General features: G+C 43.5%; 1 protein-coding gene across 2 annotated transcripts in view; it reads left to right on the plus strand.

The window, feature by feature from the left end:
* The window catches only part of GLB1 (galactosidase beta 1), an 89,605-nt gene that overhangs the window by 7,677 nt on the left and 67,658 nt on the right, over positions 1–14,270 (plus strand). The gene's annotated exons all lie outside the window — the stretch shown is intronic.

Genomic DNA, 14,270 nt, shown 5'->3' on the forward strand with positions numbered 1-14,270 from the left:
AACATTTGTGACTATTCTACTGTTCCTTCTCATCTACCCCAGCCCTTCACTCTTTCTTTTTTGTCAGGAGTATATTAAGGCAAATCTTAGAAAATATAATTTCACCCCCAAATGCTTCAGTATGAATCCTTTTTAAAAAAGCATATCCATAATGCTGTTATAGCTGATGAAATTCACAGTAATTCTTTAATATCTTCTTATACCTAGTTAGGAGACTTGGGGTTAGAAGTTAGGTTTTCTACCTCTTAATAAAAGTATTTTTTCCACTGTCTGAGGATTAGGTGGCTGTATCTATTACAAGTAATTTTAGGATTCAAATGCAGTTAACTGTGTAAAGAGTTAGTTTTCAGTTTTTCCGATTATCTCAATTGTCTTTTGTGTGTGTGTGATAGAAAAACACATAGTGTGGAATTTATCATCTTAGTGATTTTTAAGTGTACAGTTCAATGGCGTTAAGTGTATTCACATTGATGTACAACAGATCTCCAGAGCTTTTTCATCTTGCAAATGTAAAACTCTATACCCATTAAACAACAACTCCCCTACCCACCCCCAGCCTCTGGTAACCACTACTTTACATTCTGTTTCTATGAATCTGACTACTCTGGGTACTTCATATAAGTGGAATTATATATCATTTGTCTTTCGTGGCTGGATTATTTCACTTAGCATAATGTCCTCAGTGTTCATCCCCACTGTAGCATGTGACAAGACTTCCTTTTTAAGGATGAATAATATTCCATTGCATGTATATACCACAGTTTATTCATTCATCAGTGGACATTTGGGTTGCTTTCACCTCTTGCCTGTTGTGAATAGTGCTGCTGTGAACATGGGTGTGCAAATATCTCTTTGAGACCCTGCTTTCTATTCTTTTGGATATATACCCAGAAGTGGGATTGCTGGATCATATAGTAGTTCTATTTTTCATTTTTTGAGGAAACTCTATACTGTTTTCCATAGCAGTTGGACCACTTTATAATCCCATCAGCAGTACACAAGTGTTCCAGTTTCTCTATATCCTCACCAAATCTTATCTTCCATTTTTTTGTTTGTTTTAATATATTTATTTATTTATTTATTTATTTATTTATTTATGGCTACACTGGGTCGCTGCTCTGCGCGGGCTTTCTCTCGTTGTGGCGAGCGGTGGCTACTCTTCGTTGCGGTGCACGGGCTTCTCATTGCAGTGGCTTCTCTTGTTGCGAGCATGGGCTCTAGGCACGCAGCTCAGTAGTTGTGGCTCGCGGGCTGTAGAGCACAGGCTCAGTAGTTCTGGTGCACAGGCTTAGTTGCTCCGTGGCATGTGGGATCTTCCTGGACCGGGGATCGAACCCGTGTCCCCTGTATTGACAGGCAGATTCTTTTTCTTTTTTTTAAATTTATTTTTGGCTGCATTGGGTCTTTGTTGCTGTGCGCGGGCTTTCTCTAGTTGAGGCGAGTGGGGCTTCTCTTGTTGCGGAGCATGGGCTCTAGGCGCTCAGGCTTCAGTAGTTGTGGCACGCGGGCTCAGTAGTTGTGGTTCCCAGGCTCTACAGCACAGGCTTAGTAGTTGTGGCGCATGGGCTTAGTTGCTCCGCGGCATGTGGGATCTTCCCAGACTGGGGCTTGAACCCATGTCCCCTGCGTTGGCAGGCAGATTCTTAACCACTGCGCCACCAGGGAAGTCCCTGTTTGTTTGTTTTTGATAGTGGTGTGAGATGATAACTTATTGTGGTGTTGATTTGCATTTCTCTGATGATTGGTAATGTTGAGCATCTTTTCATAGGCTTGTTGGCTATTTGTATACCATCTTTGGAAGAATGTCTATTCAGGTCTTTTGCCCATTTTAAAATCATATTTGATTTTTTTGTTGTTGAGTTGTAGGTCTTTATTATTCTGGATATTAACCGCTTATCAGATATATGATTTGCAATTATTATCTCCCATTCCATAGATTGACTTTTCACTGTATTGATTGTATCCCTTGATGCGAAAAAGTTAAGTTTGATGTTCCATTTGTCTATTTTTGCTTTTGTTGCCAGTGCTTTTGGTGTCATAACCAAGCAGTCACTGCCAACCAAGCCCAATATCATAAAGCTTTCCCCCTATGTTTTCTTCGAGGAGTTTTAAATTTGGGGTTTTATGTTTCGGTCTTTGATCCATTTTGAGTTATTTTTGTATATGGTGTAAATTAAGGATCCAACTTCATTCTTCTGCATGTGGATATCCAGCTTTCCCAACGCTTTTTGTTTAAGAGACTGTCCTTTCCCCATTGAGTGGTCTTGGCACCCTTACTGATGACCATGTGAACATTTGTGTGACAGTTTATTTTGAGGCCCCTCTATTCTATTCTATTGGTGTATTTGTCTGTCTTTATATCAGGAACTCGTTGTTTTTTATTACAGTAGTTTTGAAATCAGGAAGTGTGAGTCTCCCAACTTTGTTCTTCTTTTCCAAAATTGTTTTAGCTATTGGGGGTTCCTTGAAATTCTGTATGAATTTTAGGATGAATTTTTCTGTTTCTGCAAAGAATGCTGTTGGGTTTCTGATAGAGATTACACTGACTCTATAGATCATATTGGGTAATATGGACATCTTCACAATACTAAGTATTTCGATCCATTAACATGGGATGTCTTTCCATTTATCTGTGTCTTTTAAAATCTCAGCAGTGTTTTGTAGTTTTCAGTGTATGAGTCTTTAACCTCCTCGGTTAGGTTTATTCCCAAGTATTTTATTCTCTTTGATGCTATTATAATTGGAATTGCTTAATTCCCTTTTTGGATTGTTCATTGTCAGTGTATAGAAATGCAGCTGATTTTTGTATGTTGATTTTGTATCCTGCAACTTTGTTGAATTCATTTATCAGTTCTAACAATTTTGCGTGTGTGTGTATGTGTGAAATCTTTAGGGTGTTCTACATATAAGATCATGTCTGTGAATAGAGATAATTTTACTTCTTCCTTTCAAATTGAATGTCTTTTCTTTGCTTGTTGCTCTGGCTAGGACTCCCAACAGTATGTTGAATAGAAGTGGTGAGAGCGAGCATCCTTGCCTTGTTCCTGATCATGGAAGAAAAGCTTGCAATCTTTCACATCGAGTATGATGTTAACTATTGGTTTTCCTATACGGCCTTCATTGTGTTGAGGTAATTTTCTTCAATTCATAGTTTGTTAAGTGTTTTATCGTAAAAAGTTGTGGAATCTTACCAAATAAATTTCTGCCTCAATTGAAATGATCATGTTTTTGTCCTTCATTCTGTTAATGTGCGTTCCATTGATTGATTTTCATATGTTGAATCATTCTTGCATTCTGAATCTCACTTGGTCATGATGTATAATCCTCTTAAAGAGCTCTTGAGGGAATTCCCTGGTGCTCTAGTGGTTAGGACTCGGTGCTTTTACTGCCAAGGGCGCGGATTCCATCCCTTGTCAGGGAACTAAGATCCCACAAGCCATGTAGCGTGGCCAAAAAAAAAAAAAAAAAAGTTGTTGAATTTAGTTTGCTGATATTTGTTGAGGATTTCTGCATCAATATTAATCAGGAATATTGATATTGGCTTGCAGTTTTCTTTTTTTGTTATGTCCTGTCTGGTGTTGGTGTTAGGGTTATGTTGTTCTCATAGGATGAGCTTACAAGTGTTCCCTCCTTTTTAATTTTTTGGAAGAGTTTCAGGAGGATTGGTGTTAATTCTTCTTTAAATGTTTGGTAGAATTCTCTAGCTGAAACCATCTGATCCTTTGTTTTTCTTTGAGATTTTCAATGACTGATTCTATCTTCTTACTAGTTATTGGTTTGTGCAATTTTCTATTTTTTCATGATTCGGTCTTGGTAGGTTGTATGTTTCTAGACATTTATCTTTCTTTAGGTTTCGCAATTTATAGGTATACAATTGTTCATAGTAGTCTCATAATCCTTTTTGTGTGTGTGTGTGCCATCAGTTGTAGTATCTTCTCTTTCATTTCTGATTTTGAGGCTTCTTTCTTTTTTTCTTAGTTAATCTAGCTAAAGATTTATCAGTTTTGTTGATCTTTTCAAAAAATGAACTCTTGGGATTCCATGGTGGCGCAGTGGTTGAGAGTTCTCCTGCCGATGCAGGGGACATGGGTTCATGCCCCGGTCCAGGAAGATCCCACATGCCGCGGAGCGGCTGGGCCCGTGAGCCATGACCGCTGAGCCTGCGCGTCCGGAGCCTGTGCTCCGTCCGCAAAGGGAGAGGCCACAACAGTGAGAGACCCGCATTACCGCAAAAAAAAAAAAAAAAAAAAAGAACTCCTACTTTCATTGATTTTTTTTTTCTATTCTCTATTTCACTTAATCCCTGCTCTAATTTTCATTATTTCCTCCCTTCTGCTAGCTTTAGTTTTTTTCTTTGATTTCTTGAGGAATTGTGTCACTTTACAGTTCTTTTGTTTGAATCAGGCTCTAAAAACAAGGTCCATATATTGTATGTGATATATTTCTTAAGTCTCTCTAAGTCTATACGATACCCTCTCTTCTTTTTGTGCCATTTATTTGTTCAAGTTATCTGGATATTATATCTTGGTATTTCCTACATTTTGGATTTGTGGTGGTGTTTGACATGTACTATCCTTCATATTTTCTGTAAACTGGTAGAGGTGGACATCTATTAAAGTTAGAACTAGAAGCTAGACAGATTCACGTTCAACTTTTCTCCTTTTTTGGTAGGAAGACTTCATTGCTTTCAGTGATGCTGAGATTGACCAGGTGTTGTCAGCTTGGCTCCTCCACTAGAAGGTTCCACATCATCTTTTCATCTAATGTTTCAGCAGTCATTGATGATTGTTGCCTAAAGTCATTAGTCCAGTAGGGATTGTAAAATGGTGATTTTTTTTTAAGTTTGTTACATTTAATACAGAATTTAGTAGGCCAGAGTACTAAATAGACCTTCTGGGAGTATTTAGTTGGCTTTTATCTATTCAAGAGACAATGGAAACTTCTTTTACCTCAGTTCTGAATTTTGAAGGAGTTTTTGTGGAGCTTAGAAGTATAATCCTGGGAATTCACTGGTGGTCTAGTGGTTAAGACTCTGCACTCTTGCTGCCAAGGGCCTGGGTTCAATCCCTGGTCAGGGAGCTAAGATCCCACAAGCCGCATGGTGCGGCCAAAAAAAAAAATGAAAAAGAAGTGTAATTCTGCCTTCAGCCCCCAAAACGATGATTTTTAATCTCATTTCTTCTGCATTTACTAGCTGTGGTTCTTCTACAAAGAATTCTCTTCATCAATTGTTTGGTTATTCTGAAAAAGTCTGTACCAAAGGCAAGACGGATGCTGGATTCTTCCTCTTTATTCATTAGTTTTCAGAATAATTAGTTGATACCCCAGCAGACTTCAGGGATGACCAATAAGCTTTTCTTTTAGGTGGGAGGGAGTATTATGAATTTGGCTATTTTTGCATCTCTGACATGTTTCAATCTAACGAAATGATAAATCTTTTAATGCTCAAAATATCCCATTTTCAGCCAGTTGGAGCTCCTTCAAATTGGCTTCTATGTCATTTTGTGTGGCCCTAATAGTTGTTGATTGTTTTAGGCTTATTTTGTATATATTCTTCCCCAGACTTGGATTAAGTGATTTCTTAAGGAGCCCTGGTTCCTTTTTGTGGGAAATATTTAGAGACCATAATTTAAGTGCTAGAGGAGCTAAGTGCTACTGGCTAGTGTCATTTCTTAGCTGTTTCTGTGGCTATTGCTGGGAAATAAATATTTTTTTAGAAAGAGAAAAAATTTTAAGTTACATTAGTTTTTAGAGCAGTTTTAGGTTCATAGCAAAATTGAGTGGACGGTACAGAGATTTCCTGATTGCAGGACTTTTACTTAACTTTCTTTGATTTTATGTTTGTTTCTATTTTATACTGAAATGTTTGGTTCCTGACAACCCGATGTAATTGCTTATTTATCCTATTATGTATTTTATAGATTCAGAATAGTAATGAAATATTATTAATAGGATGAAATCTACCGGATGCAGGTTTATTTGTTTTAATGCAGTTCAAGATGTATTTTTATCCTTAGTCTAAATAGAGTCAAAATACTATTTCAAATTCACTTGAAATGATTCCTTTCTCTGTGGACAGTTAAGTCTGTTTTTCACTTTTAAGAATTATTTTATATTTTTAAATTTATTTTTTTAAAACGGTGTACTTACCTTTTCTCTGAGATGATGGAGCAGAATTAAATCTGTAAATGTCTGTGAGTCCTGGAGGATAGGGAACTGATCCTCAACTGTGCTCATTTCTCCTCCATTCTGCCATTTCCCCTTCCTCTTCCATTGAAATTTGCACTCTTTATCCACAGTCTTTTGGAATGCTGAACAAAAATCTTCTTGGAACAAGACAGGAATAAGTAAATAAAATTAATAAATCTATAAGCCATGGCAGATCAATCACAGATTCCTCCAGATCCATATTGATTATCACCATTCATTCCGTGGGGTGGTTTTTCTTCTACAGCCTGTCTGATGTAATGGTGCTTCCATGACATTTGATGTTTGAAAGGCTCTAGCTCTGGCATTATCAATGTGTGTTTTATAGTCGTCTGCAATATTCCTTCTCTTTCTCTTTGCTCTGTGAACTGAGGGATCTGGGAAGCCCATGTGTGTAAACACCCCTCCACCCCTGTCTTCTCCCCTTCTCTTAATCCCTTTTCCCTTAACACTAGGGTGCTAGCAGCCTGGGATGGTTGGGCCTCTGTCACCCTGGAGCTGAGCAGCTCATGTCAGGAATTCTCCAGGCTCTTGGGCCTCTGGGGTGAGTTGAGAAGGTATGTAGGGTGCTGGGGATGGAGATCCATGGACTAGGTGCTTACCTGAGTTATTATGAGAGACTTGAAGACATTAGCATCTTCACGTAATCGGCATGACACATAACCTGTGATAGCACTGAGCTCCTTTTATTTCTTTATTCAGGTTGAGGAATGTGCACAAATAATGCAAATATAATTAATTTTAGGTCTGAGGATTAGGCAACTTGAGGCATGTTCACATTACCTGGTGATGTAAATACCAATGTTACATTGAATTTTTTTTAAAGAAAGGCTTATTCACCACTGAAATAATCTCAACAGCATCATTAACTTTAAACATGTTGTATCGGACAGTATTAGTTACCTGATATGTATTTGGTCTGGGGTTATTTCATTTGTACTGCGGTCTTTTTTCTCCAGTGTTATATGCATTATGTATAATACATTGGTTGGGGGTGGGGGCATGGCTTGGAAAGGTGTGGGCTTTGACTTGCTTGGAATTGCTTTTTATTCTGTAAGTTCTGTGACCTCATGCACTGTAAATATTGATGCTACCACACCCGAGCACATGTGAAATAAAACTGTGGCTCTTCAGTATTTGGTTCCAATGCGAATTAATTAAAAAGGGGTTGGGGAAGTTGGTGTCCAGTAGTTAAGAATCCGCCTGCCAATGCAGAGGACACGGGTTCCATCCCTGGTTGGGGAAGATCCCACATGCCATGGAGCAACTAAGCCTGTGCACCACAATTACTGAGACTGTGCCCTAGAGCCCGCGAGCCACAACTACTGAGCCTGCGAGCCACAGTTACTGAGCCCGTGTGCCACAAATACTGAAACCCGTGTGCCTAGAGCCTGCACTGCACAACAAGAGAAGCCACCTCAATGAGAAGCCCGCACACTGCAATGGAGAGTAGCCCCCACTCGCCGCAACTGGAGAAAGCCCGCGTGCAGCAGCGAAGACCCAGCGCAGCCAAAAAAAAGGGGGTGGAATTTGCACACAGGGAATATTTTCCATTATATGTATTTGGGGGGAATAAACTCTGAAGGCAGCTTTCCCTCTTTTCTCCTCCCCCCACATTTCTCGATGGCCCTACTTCCATCAGTGGTGCCACAGCTCAGAGATTAAGGAAGCTGGCTCTTTTAGGCTGGGTCCTCTCAGGTCCTTCAACATTGAAAGGGGTCACTTTGGAGCCATGAAGTGGATTTTCCCTGTTTACCTTGGCCCTGACAGTCACCAGTTAGAGGCTGTCTCTTAGGTGAGCTGCTTCTGCATCTGTCTGTATCATCCCCTCTGCTGCTTTTCTAAGCTTCCGTTTCAGAGACTTGTCACTGCTCCCCAGGTCCAAATAACATGCTGTTGTTTGTATATCAGACCAGTGTGACAGCTCAGGGAGTGTCCTGACAGTCGAGGTGTCTCATGGGAGAGAGCGGGGCAGTTACCAGGTCCCTGGAGCAAGACAAAGAATGTGTCCTGCTGTCCTGCCCACTTAAAAACCAACCACTTTTGACCCTTTTTATTGATAGTTTTGAAAAGATTAGCCACAGACCAAATGCCAGAGGCTGTGTTGACTGTCCCACAGCTGCCACTGGGGCTACCACTTGGTTAAACAAGTGGTCCACCACCATCCAGCACGATCTGTTTTTGGCAGGGGCTCCCCGGTGATCTGAATGGGGATGTGATGAGGATGTCCACTGAGTCTTTGTGGTAGAGGCATCAGTGTCTGCAATTCCAGGAGAACTGTGGGCTTGTTCAGAATTACCTTGGGTGGAGGTGGGCAGTGGGCAGTTCCAGGACATCTGTTTGGCCCTTCCCTCCACAGCGGCTGTTACTCATGGGGAGGCTTCTGGGGGCTGTTAAGTAGAACCATCCCAGTTTGCACTCAGAACCAGGGACATCGCCATAGGGTAGGTCCTCTGACTAGTGAGAAGGACGTGGGCCCTTTCCCGTGGCAACAAGGTGGGGGTGGTGGCATTCAGGAGCCCTGGTATATACATACCAGCCCAGACTGCATCCAACAGTCCTCATGAGGTCTGGGGGTGCACTTTCCTTAGGACACAGGTGTCCTAAGTCCCGCTGGGGAAGGAATATTTATTGTGTGTACTTAGGGTGGCATCACAGGGCCCTTCCTCAAGGGGATCCATCCAATCCTTCCTTCCATCAGCTGTTTGTTGTAGAACCACCTCAGAGCTGGGAACCAGATGAAGGAGTCATGATTTTCCACTGCAGGGGCTGACCTCAGCCTTTTGCTCACAAGTGATTGATTTTTTTCTTGCGAGATACATCAAGCAGCGCCCTCACTGGTTGGCCAACCATCTCGCCCTCTTGCCTGAAGTCACCTCTGTCAACACGCCCCAGCTGCCACTCTGGCCTAGCTGTTTGTGGTGGTGATTATGTCCATCTGCATCTGGCGGTTAAGGGGTACCTCTTTGGTTATGCCAGGATCTCATCACCCTCGAAGACACGAGGGAGCATCTTCTGTCACCCCCTGCTCACAGAGCACAGCCCTCAGGGAACTTCCGGAGGACACCAGGACCCTCCTCACTGCTGTGTTCCTTACTGAAGGGTGTGTTCTCTGGCCAGTTCTGGGGAGTATAGTCAGATGTTGGGGTGTCTGGTCACCGTTTTTACTTTCTCACTTCTTGGAACCATCTCATACCTTCCTCAGGATTCCATGGCAGTCCAGGCACCTCCACCTCATTTCCTGTGAGTCAATATCATGTCCAAGTTCCAAGGAACTGGGTTCCAACAGCACAGGGACTGGGTTGGGCACCTTTACCAAGATGACAGCTCACACATGGGAGAACGCACCATGTCCATACACTCCCCTCTATCTGCCTTGTGTTCTGCCCCCTCAAGATCCCCTCCCAGTGTCCCCCCTCCCCCTCCGCAATTAAGTCCTGGCCTTATCTTTCTGGCAGGAGATGTAGGTCTCTTTAAACATTGCCATGGAAGCCTCTGGCATTCACAGAATGCCCTGAGTGGATGGCTGATTTGAGCCTGTCAACCGGTCTCTTTCTTCAAAGCTTCCAATCTGTTAGTAAAAACCAGCCAACCTCACAATCCTTATAATTACCAGCACCCACCCCTCAGCCCCATTCCACGGGTAGAGCTAATGCAGATGCCCACTCCCCCCCTCTGCCCGTGCCCCCTCCCAGTCCTGCACAGGTGAGGGCCTTATCGTGTGTGTTTGCATACCATGGGCCGTCGCCACCCACTTAGCACCAGCTGTAGGGTTCTTCCTGCTGTTTGACGCACAGGAAATGAGAAATCCAGGTATTGACTCACATCCTGAGGATCTGCTGTTTAGGACAGTTCTGGTACCAAGTGTCTTAATTTGGGTTCCTCTAGAAGTAAAACATGAAACCAGGGCTGGAGTGCAGGTGATCTGGGAAGCGGCCCAAGAGGGACAGATTCTCACTCTGGGCAACAGGACCGTGATTCTGCCAAGGCCTCCTGGAGAGCAGACGGAACGTCTCCCGAATTGCCTGCCTAAAAGAGGAGGGTGGGGCTTCCCTGGTGGCGCAGTGGCTGGGAGTCCGCCTGCCGATGCAGGGGACACGGGTTCGTGCCCCGGTCCGGGAAGATCCCACATGCCGCGGAGCGGCTGGATCCGTGAGCCATGGCCGCTGAGCCTGCGCGTCCGGAGCCTGTGCTCCGCAACGGGAGAGGCCATAACAGTGAGAGGACCGCGTACCGCAAAAAAAAAAAAAAAAAAAAAAAAAGAGGAGAGTGCAGTTATCCACTCCCAGTGGTTGAGGGCTGCTCCGAGGTGCGTGGACTCCCCCCGACACCTGGGCTTCTGGGTGAGCAGGTGCCCGTGGCGTGTGGGTGGGAAGACACAAAGACTTGACTGTGAGCTTGAGATGAGACACTGTCAGCACACTGTACACTGAACTCGCGCGGGACTATCCACAGCCCTGACATAGGTGTGTTTTTTTGAAGTTTCGTTTTTTTGTTTTTTTAATTTTTTGGCCGCACCTTGGGGCATGCGGGATCTTAGTTCCCCGACCAGGGATGGAACCCGCCCCCACTGCAGTGGAAGTGCGGAGTCTTAACCATTGGACCGCCAGGAAGTCCCCAGGTGTGTTTTAAAAAACACCTCTTGACCTTCTCTTTATTCTGTCTCAGAGATCTTACCACAGTGGCAAGAATAAGTCAGTACTCTCAGAATGTATATAATATTTCATCATGTGTGTGTATGTACATTCATATGCAATACACGTACCATAGAAACCGTAATTTATTCCATCCAGTTTTTTTTTTTTTTTTTTGCGGTACGCGGGCCTCTCACTGTTGTGGCCTCTCCCGTCGCGGAGCACAGGCTCCGGACGCGCAGCCTCAGCGGCCATGGCTCACGGGCCCAGCCGCTCCGCGGCATGTGGGATCTTCCCGGACCGGGGCACGAACCCGTGTCCCCTGCATCGGCAGGCGGACTCTCAACCACAGCGCCACCAGGGAAGCCCTCCATCCACTTTTTAAGTTTAACCTTTTTCCAGTTTTATTGAGAAATAATTGGCATACATCACTGGATAAGTTTAAGGCGAACAGCGTGATTTATTTACATGTTGTGAAATGATTACCACAATAGGTTCAGCTAACACCCATCTTCTCATACAGATAAAATAAAAAGGAAAGAAAGAAAGAAGAAAGGAAAAAATTTTCTTCTCCTTATGATGAGAACTCTTAGGATCTACTCTCTTAACAGCTTTCCTGTATATCCTACAGCAGTGTTAGCTATAGTCATCATGTTGTACCTTACATCCCTGGTATTTATTTATGATAACCGGAAGTTTGTACCTCTTTATTTTTTTGGCTGTGCCACGCAGCATGTGGGATCATAGTGCCCCCACCAGGGATTGAACCTGCACCCCCTGCAGTGGGAGTGCAGAGTCTTAACCACTAGACTGTCAGGGAAGTCCCTGGAAGTTTGTGCCTTTTGACCACCTTTCTCCAATTCTCCCTGCCCCTGACTTTTTAATTTGTGTCAACATTTTACTAGGAAAAAATTCAGGAGGGTGGAGCCCCCTCCACCAGGGCTTACAGTTTCCTCTGCCTGTGTCGCCCATCCCCTTGGCTAACTCTTCCTCATCCTGGGGCTCAGCTTAGACCCATTCTTCTTCTTTTTTTTTTTTTTTAGATGTCGGGGGTAGGAGTTTTTAATTTATTTATTTTTGCTGTGTTGGGTCTTCGTTTCTGTGCGAGGGCTTTCTCTAGTTGTGGCAAGCGGGGGCCACTCTTCATCGCGGTGTGCGGGCCTCTCACTATCGCGGCCTCTCTTGTTGCGGAGCACAGGCTCCGGACGCACAGGCTTAGCAGCCATGGCTCATGGGCCCAGCTGCTCTGCGGCATGTGGAATCTTCCCGGACCGGGGCACGAACCCGTGTCCCCTGCATCTGTAGGCGGACTCCCAACCACTGCGCCACCAGGGAAGCCCCAACCTGGTGGTTTTATCCTCATTTTACTCTGTAGGCCTCACTATGTCGAATCTTGGGTTTCTTCCTTGCTAGACAGAAGCTTCATGTGGTCTGTGGCTGCATCTATTGGTTCCCCTCTGTTATTACCCAGCACATAGTAGGTGTTTGTAATATTTGCAAGTGCTTGTTAGGTTGATGTTTGGGCTGGATTTTGAGGTTGTTTGAATGCAGGGGTGCTCTGCTCTGTGGGACAAAGGCCATATTCCACCATCTGCCCAGATCGTTTCTCTCCAACCTCATCTGCTTCTCCAAATCTCTTCCCTTAGACAAGCGAACTCCAAACAGCCCTTTCCTTTTCCCAGTTCTGCCCGAAGTTGCTCACTCCCTTTCTACCTGTACAAACAATTTCCCCAACATATGGGCCACCTTTGAACTCAAAGAACTTGTGGGAAACCCTTATTTGACATTTAATCATATACATGCTGTGAGATGTTTTCAAAGTCATCCATTGGGGCACCTAGTATAAGAAATCATGTGAGTTTCTTGCTTTTGAGTAGCAATTAAAGCGTTGTTTGGAGATACTAAATTGACACTCTGACCTTCTAAAAAATGATTCTTAAATTATTTGTTTATTTTTGGTTAGCTTTAGTAACTCACATACAGTAAAGCTTTCCAGTTGCCCCTAAGCAGTCTCCTGGCGGCATGCAAGATCTTTAGTTCCCCGACCAGGGACTGAACCCGGGCCGCCTGCAGTGGAAGCTTGGAGTCCTAACCACTGGACCGCCAGGGAATTCCCACAGTCACAATACTTTATATTTGGATTTCAGGCCAAGTGTGATCTAGGACCCTTGCTCTCATTGATGTTTCCAGGTATGGCTTCAAGAGCAACCCCCAAAGCTCTCATGGACTGTGATGCTGCTATGAAAAAGAGATTTAAAAAAAAAAAGCCTAAAGATGCACAAGGAATCTTACCAACAATGGAGGACACTAATTAAATGGTCTCTTCTAGTCCTTGTCCTGTTGGAACCTGAGGTCTATTGCTGCCTTTTTATATCCACCAGAGGGCAGTGTTCTATTCTACCTCACAGTCCGCCTCCCCTTTGAGGTCTCCCCTTTCTTTTCTTTTTCTTTTTTTTTTTCAATTAAAAAATTTTTTTTGGCCACGCTGCATGGCATGTGGGATTTTAGTTCCCTGACCAGGGATCCAACCCAAGCCCCTGCACTGGAAGTACAGAGTCTTAACCACTGGACCGCCAGGGAAGTCCCAGAGATCTTCCCTTTCAAATCCTAGCATTTCAGCTCCTGAAGTGATCCCCAAACTGTGTTTCTCAAACTTTGATTTGACTTCTAGAAATACATCTTGGGCGTCCCTGGTGGCGCAGTGGTTGAGAGTCCACCTGCCGATGCAGGGGACACGGGTTCATGCCGCGGTCCGGGAAGATCCCACATGCCGCAGAGCGGCTGGGCCCGTGAGCCATGGCCGCTGAGCCTGCGCGTCCGGAGCCTGTGCTCCGCAACGGGAGAGGCCACAACAGTGAGAGGCCCCAGTACCGCAAAAAAAAAAAAAAAAAAAAGCATCTTGATTAGTTGCTAATAGAAATACATCTTACATCTCAACCCCACAGAGACGTACAACCATATGCAACTCTATATATGTATATATAACAAAATTTCATAAAATGACACTTGTTTTCATAGAGAACAGACCTGTGGTTGCCAAGGGGGAGGGGGTTGGGAGAGGGATGGAGTGGGAGTTTGGGATTAACAGATGCAAACTATTATATATAGAATGGATAAACAACAAGGTCCTACTGTGTAACACAGGGAACTATATTCAATATCCTGTGTAAACCATAATGGAAAAGAATATGAAAAAGAATGTATATATGTGTATAACAATCACTTTTCTGTACAGCAGAAATTAAGACAACATTGTAAATCGACTGTACTTCAATAAAATAAATTTTTAAAAAAACACTTGTCTTTACTATGTGCAATACACTGATATTTCTATTCTCTTCCATTAAAAAAAGTGCCAATCATCACCAAATTGAGTTCACAACCTACAAATTGGGTCGCACATATTGCCTTAGAGTTCATTTAGTCTGG

Source organism: Globicephala melas, chromosome 11 (assembly GCF_963455315.2).
Source record: "Globicephala melas chromosome 11, mGloMel1.2, whole genome shotgun sequence".
Lineage (NCBI taxonomy): Eukaryota > Metazoa > Chordata > Mammalia > Artiodactyla > Delphinidae > Globicephala > Globicephala melas.